This window comes from Phaseolus vulgaris, chromosome 3, assembly GCF_051622355.1.
Source record: "Phaseolus vulgaris cultivar YP4 chromosome 3, ASM5162235v1, whole genome shotgun sequence".
Taxonomy (NCBI): Eukaryota; Viridiplantae; Streptophyta; class Magnoliopsida; order Fabales; family Fabaceae; genus Phaseolus; species Phaseolus vulgaris.
In genome coordinates, this window is record NC_143500.1 from 13,660,458 (window position 1) to 13,671,954 (window position 11,497).

Here is an 11,497-nt window from a genome sequence, read left to right on the forward strand (position 1 = left end):
CTAAATAAAAATTCATATATTAACAAAAATAATACATAGGTTAACCTATAAATATTCAAAAAAAATTTTAATATCAGACACTTTAAATTCAAAAGAACCTCTTGCTTAAAGATATTTATAAATTAGTTCATCAATACAATTTCTGAAATTGTAACTTATTGTTTTATATTAAATAATTTCTAATAATTTTATAAAAATTTAGAGTTTTCTTCAAGTTGTTTAAATTAATATATATTTTTCATTAGTAGATGTTACTATTATCACTTAATAGGAAAAAAGAAGTTCAATTTTAGATACCTAAACAAAATCTAATTTTTTAAGAGATTTAGAATATAAGAAATTTATTAAATGAAAATTAATTTATAGACGAAAAAATAGTAAACTAAATTATGTATTATTTTAAAGATTAAAAAACTATTAATATTTAAAATACTTTTTATTATTAATAATTTATAAATTGATTTTAAAATTGATTGATTTTAACAACTAACTACTATGTTGTTAACTAAAACTAATAAACCAATGTAAATTAAATAATAATTTATAAATTAATTTGTAAACTTTATTAATAATAAAAACTATTTTAAATATAATATAATTTAATTTTTAAAATAGTATCTAATTTAGTTAAATATAGTAAATAATTATTTTTTATTTCTAAAATTATTTTTTATATAAGTTTTCTTTAATAGGAACTGACGTAGGTTATTTGAAATACAATTTTAAAGATTAGATTGGTCATTTACTTGTATTCATTTATATGTATGTGTATGTGTACGTACGTAGTGTAATGAAAAACACGAAGTGGAAAAGTGATTTGAAAGTGAAGCTTTGATAGGAAGAAGGAAAAGGATGTGGCCAGAAAGGGAATGATGCTAACGTTTAGAGAGAAAATGGTAGTTTTTGTCTTGAACAGAGATGAAGACAAGAGAATAGGAAAGTGGTTGCAGATTAGATAGCTAGATGTCACAGCCTCACAGGCACAGTTGCAAATTGCTTTGCGTGTGCTTTCATACCAACAGTCTTTGCTCTATCATCATCATCTTGATGCATGCATGCCTCGATTTGACTCACCCATTTCGATACATCAACCATACTTCTCTGCCCATTTCATATTCCTCGATTTGACTCACCGATTTGGATACATCAACCATACTTCTCTGCCCATTTTCATCTGCATCAACCATCATCTCCTCATGTTATCTTATCATCAATAAATACAATCATAACCTCAAAGACTTACAAACTCATATTACGTGAATGCTATCATCATTTCCCGGTTTCTCACTCTAATGGAGCAAACTATGATTCATGAAATAAACCAAAAATATATGGGCATATGGTTTTGAAATATTACTATCGTAATTTGTAGAATCATTGCATCCAGTACATCTCTCCTCACGTCAGGTTCTCCAACTCCTGTGTAATTTTATATGGTTCGATAGCAGATCCAGAATAGGTGCTTTGATAAGTTCAATCTTAGTTTTCTGTGACAGTGGTGGTGATGGAGAAACTATCCTCGTTGTTGGATGTTTCCGATAGGAGAGACACTTCTTTAGATTCCAACATTTTTTTATGAATGGGAAAACTAATATACATTGTTGTTGGATAGCATAACTTATTTGGTTTTGAAAATTTTGATGACACAATCAAACAATAAGCATAAAACAAAAATACCAAGAACAAGTAGAAAAGAGAATATTTTATATATATATATATATATATATATATACTTGTTTATATACACTTGTTTATATCTTATTTTTTTATCCTATGTTAATCCTTGCTTGAGTTGTCTTAAACACATGCTATTAAGAGGATAGGTTCCTGAAGATCAATTGGAATTTGATCCAGAAATTGAGAAGACAGCTAGAAAAAATCAGAGCAAGAAGATAGAAGAAAAGAAGAAGTAAGGATAAGCAAAAGGAGAATCTTCCAACACTCTCAACTCACAAATCAAACAGAGTTCCAAATGGCGGATAATAGACAAAATCCACCTAGAAGGACATTGAGAAACTATGCTATGCAACAAGGATCGAGACATTTCTCCAGCATAGCCATACCTCCTGCCACCAAATCATTAGAAATGAAGTCAGGTTTTCTTAGCTTAATCGGCACTCATCAATTCATTGGAATGGATCATGAAGACCCTTATACTCATCTATCCACATTCTATGAGTTGGTTGGGACCATGGGCTTCGAGGAAAATGATATTGAATCTGTTTATCTGCGTCTATTTCCTTTCTCACTTGCATGCAAAGCAAAAGAATGGTTAAAGTCGCATCCAAACCAAAGTCTAAGTAGCTGGAATGATCTAGAAGAGAAATTCCTACATAGATTCTTCCCACTTTCTCGATATATCAAGGCTAAGTATGATATCTCCACATTTAGGCAAGGGCCAGATGAACCTTTTGTGAAGCTTGGGAACGTTATAAAGTGATGTTAAGAAGGTGTCCTAATCATGGCTTTGAGGATATTGCTCAGTTGAACATATTCCATAATGGTTTGAGGCCTGATACTAAAATGATCTTGGATGCTGCAGCAGGAGGTACAATGATGAGTGTTGATGCAAAGCAAGCTACAAGAATCATTGATGCCTTAGCTTCAACAGATTACCAAACTCAACATGACAAATATACAGTGCAAAAGAAAGGGGTGCTGGATCTTAGTACTTCAGATGCAATTTTAGCACAAAATAAAATTTTGACTCAGCAAACTTGACTTGGTCGACTTTATATAGAGTCGACATAGTGTCGATCAATGTTACATAGAATCGATATAGTGTTAGTTAAGTTGATATTATATAAAGTCGACCTTCAAAAATTGACACTAGTGAATTAACATTCACATTTTAAAAATTGTGTGTGGGACGCAAATTAAAAGCTATTTACTAATTAACATTGATAAAAAATCCATGCTAAATGTAATTTTTTTTTAGTGATAACATTTTAGGAGGTTTCTTGAGACAATCATCACAATTGGAATTGACTATTAGACTATTGAATATGTAAAGAATGTAGGATACATTATATATGGATTGATTGTGATTCCATGTTAGCTTTAAAAACTTGTAGATGATGATTTTATGGATCTTGTGATGGGAGAAATGTATGTGGTTTAGTTCTTCCATATCTTTTCAATGTCACTATGAAGTAAATGCTAATTTTAGTTTAAATGATAATCATATATCGAGATGGTCTAGTTAACAAGTTTTATAAGTTAAGACTTATCTAGAAATATTGAAGCTAATTCTTCCCGTTTTGGTTAGCTTTACTGTGAGTTTTGACTTGGTCTTTTAATACTTTTATTTGTGTAACTTTTTAACTTTTTATATGATTTTTTTTATGTACATTGACATCAAAATTTATTTTAAAAAATTACTTATTATTGTTTTGTTAACTTATTATTCTCTTGTTATTATAATTGTGTTACTTTTTTAATAAGAGCATATGTAATATTAATAATGTTATAGAAAAATTCAACAACCCATATTTTGATTAACTACTTTTAAATAACAAAGTATAAAATATTATCACATTTCATCTATGAAACAAAAAGTGTTTATTCATAACAGATAATGTAAGACGTATAATGTTTCGTCTAACAGATGATACAACACGTTATAGTCAATTTTATATCTTATAAATATTGATGTGCTTAGATGATACACACGTAGATTGAAGCTAACATTGTAGTTCATACAAATCTCTTTATGCTTAAACTATGTTGCAGAGAATGTTTGTTTCCTTCGTCTGACAAGAAGATCTATAAAAGCATATGTCACATCAACATTTTCTTGGAAAATGAGCTAAAGTTGTTGCGATTCAACAAGTCCCTAGTGCATGCTTTATCAACTCTGGAAAATATTATCTGATGTAAACAAGATTGGCTCCATTCTTTTGTTTTTTATTTTTCTTTGGATGGAGATGGAAGATGACTTGGGGAAGCTATGAAGAACTATATATCCAGCGGAAGAATGAGGTGAAAATAGTAGAGAAAGAATTTTAGAAGAGGTGAGGCCAACATCTAGAGGTGCCTAGGCTAGTCACAACAGGATGTGTTAACATAGAGTGAACTTTAACAAGTCACAACAAGAAGTGTCTCAAAAGTTGGACAACATTTTATTACTCAAATCAAAGCTAAGCACATTTATTTATAGTGCTATGGCCTGCTCAAAAGATAACAAAAATTCAAAAATTCAACTTAAAAAATAAACCTTAGATTTAGAAGAGCTAATGAGTGAGTGTCATGTGGTGAGTCACACTTTCCATGCCCTCTCACGTGTAATGTGTGTGCTTCCTTGTATGTGCGGTTGATTGGTGCGCCTCTTTGCTCCTCCAAGACCATCTTAGGGTTTCCTTTGGGCCAATGGAAATCAAATTGAAACTGTAGGTAGGTTCAGAACCCTAACCCTAACCCTACTATATCATAGGTTAAAATACAAGACCAAAAATCCTACTCTACTTGGCAAAATTTCTTTAACATTTTTAAACTCAAATAAATCTTATTTTACTCTATACAATTATTCAAACTAAAGCTTGACCCAAAATGATAAGATTTTAACCCTACTGATCTCAACTGAGTTTCACTCTTCATGTAGTATGTTGTCCAATGCTTTAGTTCTTCTTATCGATCTTCTTCAATATATTTTGTGCATACTTTCTTCCTAGAGTTGTTCTCTTTATTAGACCTATAAAAGATAGATAAAAGTCCAATTAGGTCCATTTGGCCAATAAGGCCCTAAACAAGGATCTAGGGCTTCAATCTCCTTATTCTATGGATGTTGTGGCTGGATGAGTTTCCATCATTCCCTCCCTCTCCAGAAGGATTTGTTCTCATATATGCATTATTGGTTCCCCAAACAACAATCTTATTATTTCCCAAAGTTTATGTTTTACCTTCAGGATCAAATATATATCTACAATAAACATCCAACAAAAGTGGGTTAAGTTCCTTATTGAAAATTAAGATAAATGTATTTAAAGAAAAATGTAAGAAAATAAGGCCCTTCATTATTTTTTATAAAAGTTTTGATGAGAAACAATAGGCCCTTTTGAAAGATATGTTTGTTCACTTTGTGTTAATTGTTGTCTAACTCATAAACAACATTAGAAAGTGTTGTTTTTTGAGATTTTTGGGAATAAGAGTTAACATCATGATTTAAGTGAAATGGAGAGTTTAAAGTATTGGAGTCTCCCTTTAAGAATTCTTTCTCAACTATGCTTTTAGGGAGTGTTATGAGAGACTAATTCCTTTTTGAATTTCCTTTCTTTTTCTTTCAACTCTTTTTCTCTCTTTTCTTTCTCTTATTTATTTATAATAAGAGTTTGTAATTTTTCTCTAAATTCATTTTCTCTTATGAATTCTTGTTCTTCATCTACAAATTTTCTTCCTTTTCTTACAAGCTCTTTTTCTTCTTCTTGAAGCTTATTATTTTTCTTATATGAAGGCATAACAAATTTTCTTCTCATACATGCCTCCAATTCAATACTTCCAATTTTTTTGCCAATTCTAACATCATTTTTCCCTTGTGTCCACCAAGACATGGCATATTCTTGAAAACTTGGAGTAACCATGGATAATCTTCTATATTCATCTACTTCTATTCTTGATGAAATTTTATGCTTCTCTCATTCATTTGCTTCAACATCTCCTCTAAAGTTAGTTCTTTAAAATTCTATCATTTAAGCCAAATTCTTAGAAATACTTTCCAGTCAAATCTAAGGTCAAAATCATGAATAATTTCAAGCTTTGAGAATAAAATGATAATACCAATAATCAATTAAAAACTAAATATTATAGATAAATATCACCTCAATACATAAGAATTTGAACAGATTACTCTCAATCCAAAAGAAAATAATTAGCCACTCATAGTAGCTATTACAAGCATGGACAACAAGAAAAGAAGACCGAGAGAATTTCTCCTTGGCGATTGCCTCCTTTAGGGTTTCCTTCCTTTTAATCTTCCCAATTATGTTTAGGGTTATGTCTCCTGCCTTCTAATTAACCTAATTGGGTTTGGGCTAAGTGACATCTTTATTCATAATATATTTATATGCTTCATCTCTTCATAAATTCCTGAAAATATCACAAAAGTAGGAATACATCATTGTTATTCATCTCATAATCCAAAAACATGTAAACAGGTTAAAATTCATAAATTAGAGGTTAATTATAATTATTTTATCAATTAAAGTTCATAAGTGTCTATCTTTTTTGTATGGAATATTACTTAATTATGACACTTATCAACTCCCCCAACCTAGAATCTTGTTTGTCCTTAGCAAAGTAAATGAATATAAATAAATCATTTTTGAGTTCAAATATCAAAACAACTTTATTTACTAAACAACACATTAAATTAGAAACTTATGGTGCTTCCTGTTGAATCAAGTGTGATCAAAAGCTTTGAAAAATCAAAATCCTAGTGTTTAATGGAAGGTTGAAGTTGTTGTTGTGTTTAGAGTAGGATTTGGGTAGTTTATCTGTGTAATCCACTCTTTGTTGAATCTAAAGCTAAATTGTTTTCAAATCTTTTAAGTTTAAAGTGTTCTTCAAACTAAGTGAAAAACAACATGTTGTTTTGTCGAAACAACCAATTTTTTTACTCTTAGGTGTTTTTGAAAAGGTTGAAAAATGTTTTGGTTGGTTGACATGCTGTCAAACTAAAACAATCGATTGTTTCGTGCTTTCAATCGATTGTTTGTTTGAAAATCCTAACAAACTCTGTTTTGTTAGTTGAGTGTGTTTTAAATGATTTTCAAACTGAATACGCTCTTGTTTTAAATGCTTTGACCAATCTTTGAAAGCTATAAATAGTTTGTTTATGTTTTATAACAAACAATGAAAAGAAAAACAAATTTGAGTTTTTCACAGATTGCTTTCAAGATTTGAACTTTCACAATTCAACTTTGGTTTTCTCAAGAGATAGTGGAATATGATTACATCTGTATTGATTTCAGTTCATTTTGTAACAAGTGTAATTTGTTCTGAATACTTTGTAAATTCTGGTGTTGTAAGCCAAGGAGTGTTGTGTGCTCTTGAGGTTGTCAAGATCAACATTCTTGGTGTGTGCTGTGCCAAAGGAAGTGTGTTTCTTGAGGGGTTCAAGGTCACTTCTTTGGTGGTTTTGTGTGTAATCTGTAATTGATTGCTTAATGGATTGTTCAGTGGATTCTGGGGACTGGATGTAGCTCTTGGTTGAAGAGTGAACCAGTATAAACTGTTTGTGTATCTCTTTCTTCCCTTGAAATCATTTAAATTCAGTTGTTGTTTATTTGTTGGTATAAACAACCGATTGGTTCGAAGAAACAACCGATTGTTTTTCTGGTGCTTTGCTGTTTTGTGCTTTGTTTCTTGGCTAACTGAATTCCTAATTTGGTTTCTTGCAAAGAATTTCATTCTAGCTGAAATTTTTTTCGAAAACCCCCTTTAAACAGTTCACCCCCTCTCGTTCAAGGCCATATATTCTAACAATTGGCATCAAGAGCTTGGTACTTGAAAAATACTCAAGTTTGATCCTAAAATCTTTTTTCAATGGTTGAAAAACTACCTTTTGGAGAGGGTGCTTCAATTAACAGACCACCCTTGTTCCGTGGTTTGAATTATCAATTCTGGAAAGTTAGAATGAAAATCTTTGTTGAATCTCTTGACAAAAGAATTTTGGATACAATTGAAAATGACTCTTTTATTCCAAAATTTGAAAGAGATGGATCTTCCATTGAAAAACCTTGGTCCCAATGGACTGATTCTAAAAACAAGAAGGTTAAATTTGATTGTATTGCTAAGAACATCATAACATCTGCCTTGAATTCAGATGATTTTTTTCAGGATTTCTCAATGCTCATCGACCAAGGAGATGTGGGACACTTTGAAGGTGACTCATGAAGGAACCAATGATGTGAAGAGAGCTAGAAAGCATACTCTAATTCAGGAATATGAAATATTTAGAATGCTCAAGGGTGAGCCAATTGCTGAAGTACAAAAGAGATTCACTCACATCATCAACCACCTTATGAGCCTTGGGAAAACCTTTGATAAAGAAGAACTAAATATTAAGATCCTCAAGTGTCTTGATAGATCTTGGCAACCTAAGGTGACAACAATTTCTAAATCAAAAGATTTGGCATCCTTGACAACAACTTCATTGTTTGGTAAGCTTAGAGAACATGAGTTAGAAATGAATAGACTCAATGTTGAAGAAAGTGAAGACAAGCATGTGAGAAGCATTGCCTTGAAAGCTTCCAAGCACAAAAGCAAACAAGAGTAAAGTGATGAAAGTGAAGAAGAAAACCTTAGCTTGCTGTCCAAAAAGTTTAGTAGATTCTTGAAGAGAAATCACAACAAAGAAGCCAACAAAGAAAGGTATGGCAACAAGAAAACTAGTGATTTCAATTCTAACAATTATACTTGCTTTGGTTGTGGTGAACAAGGACATATAAAAGCTGATTGCCCAAATAAAGAAAGCAATGAAAAGAAATCAAGCTACAAAGAGAAAAAAGGAAAATCAAGAAGAGCATATATTGCTTGAGATGAAAATGAAGTTTCCTCATCAAGCTCCTCATCAAGTGCAGATGAAAAAGCAAACATATGCTTGATTGCAGAAGGAGATGATGAGTCATGCAACTCAAACAATGTAAGTTCATGTGCTTCTCTAAGTGTTGAAAATTATAGTAATTTGCTTCAAGCTTTTCAAGAAACTCATGAAGAAGCTAACTGATTGTTTCTCTCAAACAACCGATTGAAAGGGCTAAACAACAGGCTTGAAAAGAGGGTTAAGACACTTGAAGAAGAGATGGAAAAATCAAAAATTGATTTTGAAAAGCTTGAAAAGCATTGCAAAAACTCTTCTCATGTGTGTGACTCTCTTGTTTGTGAAAATTGTGAAAATCTTGAAGAGAAAATTCATTATCTTGTTAGAACTGTGGATAAGCTTTCAAAGGAAATATTTTGTTTCCAGAGGTTTTATGAAATGGATTCCCAAAGGTTGTGAGGTTTCAAATGATAAAAATAAATCAAATGGACCCACATTTGTAAGGGGACCAAATCTTGTTGCTTGAATTCATTTTAATGCAGGGATACTAGAAGAACATGAAGCTCTGAGTCATCTGATCAGGTTCTTGGAAGAAAAGGATTGAGACTGAAACTGAATTAAGGGTGTGTACCAATCCAAGCCTTTTCAAAAGTCAAAAGAAGCTTCTTGATCACAAACAAATGACTCATTGAAGGGACTTCATAAAAGGATAAGACCCTCCTTATCTTTGTCTTTGTTTTTAATTATTGATTCATGTTTATTTTTCTTTTTCAAAATGAGCATTTACATCTTTTTGGAACCTTTCTCAGTCTATGCTTGAAAATCACAATCTTTCAACATGTTGCTGAAAAACAACCGATTGTTTCCTCGAAACAACCGATTGTTTCTTCTCTGGCAACACTGTGAAAGAATTGAATTAATTTCTCTATACTTTCTGTCTGTTGCAGATCTAAAAAGTGAAAGGATCTTGAGTCAATAAAGCAGTCTTGAAAGCTTGATTGTGTTATGGAGGAAGTTACAAGATGTCATAAAGGAATATATTCCATATCTTGGAAATTCAAGAGCCTTTATGTCTAGTCAAAGATCACATGTGCTGACCATGTGTTTTTCTGCTCTTTTATGACGTTTTCTGTGCAGTGCTTGGACCATTCTCTTATCTTGAAAACTGAAAACCACAATCACCAAAGGATCAAAGAAGGTCGCTGATTTGCTATAAAATCTGTTGCAACTGTTTTATTTCACAAAAACAACCAATTGAGTCATCTCTTGCAACATCTCTTTCTCTCCTTGAGTGTGAACCTTTGTCTCTTTTTTCTGCTGTCATGGAGTCCACTCCACCTACATCAAAGAGGATCAAAACAAGGGTTGTAAGGTTAGGAGGAAGGCTTGAGGGTTGGTTTTCAGGGGATAATGAACATATTGAGAGGTATCGCTCTGAGACAAGCACAAAAGTGATCAACAATCCAAAAGTTGTCTCCTTTGATTGGTTGAAAAGCCAAAAGCTGGACAATGTGAGAAGGCTTCTCAAGAATCAGTTGCTGAAAAGATTCTTGGAGATGAAGGGAAACATTTATCCAGATTTAATTTGGGTATTCTACACAAACCTAAATTTTGAAGGAAACAATCTTGTTTCACATGTTAAAGGTGTAGACATGGAGATTACCCATGATGTATGGGCTGTTGTAACTGGGCTGAAATATGTTGGTCTTAGAATCAATAAAGGAAATCCTGGTGTTGTGGTAGATTTCAACAAGGTTCAATACTACAAAAGTTGTTTGAAGAATCAACAAGCTCAAGTGAGAACTTGTTCTGTTGGAGGTTTGAAGTTAGATGAAAGGGTGTTGGCTCTCATTGTTACTTGGATTCTAACTCCAAGGGGGAACAACCATTATGTTCTGACAGAAGAGGATCTTATCTATATCTACTGCATCATGAAGAAGATCAAGATCAACTGGATTCATATCATCAAAGAACATATGCAAAAGTCCATGAGGTTAAGTGACTACCATTATCCCTATGCTGTTTTAATCTCTAAATTTATGCTCTATTTTGGAGTGAATCTTGAAGATGAAACCTCTGAGTTGGTTAAATCAAGACAAGAAGTGAACAATGGTTCACTAAGCAAAATGGGATTCACCAAGATAAATGGAAGATGGGTGAGCAAAAATGGTGATCATGGTGGTTCCTTAAGTGTTGCAGCTGCTGATTTTGATGAAGAAGATCAAGCTGCTGATATGGATATCTACAATGAAGAACAACCTGCAACTAACTTTGATGCTGGAACAAGTGCAGGACATTAAGGGGATGAGATTCCCTCAATGTCTTCTTTTGAAAGATACATGGTAGATAGACTTGATGGTTTTGCTGAAAATCAAAGAAATCTCCATGATCTTTGTGTGACAAATTTCCAGAGCATTGATAACAGATTCCAGAGCATTGATAACAGATTCCAGAGCATGGACACTCGCTTTCAGACCCTGGATGAACATATTGAAGTTGTTCAAAACCAGATCTTTGAGTTGCAATATGGAAAGGATGACTGAAGAAAAACACCGGTTGAATGCTCGAAACAACCGATTGTTTTTGCTCTGTAACAATTTTATTGCTATTTCTGTTAATTTCTGTTTTATCTAGAACAATTTCTATTTTATCTCTTCTTATAGTCTATTTGTGAAGGCAAATAAGGGGAGAATTTTATGTTGTGTTGTCACAAAATTTGCAAACTCTATCTGTTAAGTGATTGTTATTTCTGCTGCTGCTGCTGATGTTTTATGGTTTACCTTGGTTTTTTTTTCCTGGTTTTCTCTGCTGTATTTGTTAAGCAGAACACAAACTATATGTGCTATTCTAACCTGCTGCCATAGATGTATATTGTCTAAACTTTGTTTTGCAGGAACTGCTTCAAATTCAAATAAGTCCAACACAAGCAGCCAGGGATTTGTCTTCATCAAATAAGGGGAG

At 32.3% G+C, this 11,497-nt stretch overlaps 1 non-coding gene across 1 annotated transcript; it reads right to left on the reverse strand.

Annotated features, from left to right (window-relative positions):
* Positions 1-2,363: 2,363 nt before the first annotated feature.
* On the reverse strand, positions 2,364-2,468 carry LOC137808879 (small nucleolar RNA R71). The gene has a single exon (XR_011080762.1). It is a non-coding gene; the product is annotated as a small nucleolar RNA R71 (small nucleolar RNA).
* Positions 2,469-11,497: the final 9,029 nt, after the last annotated feature.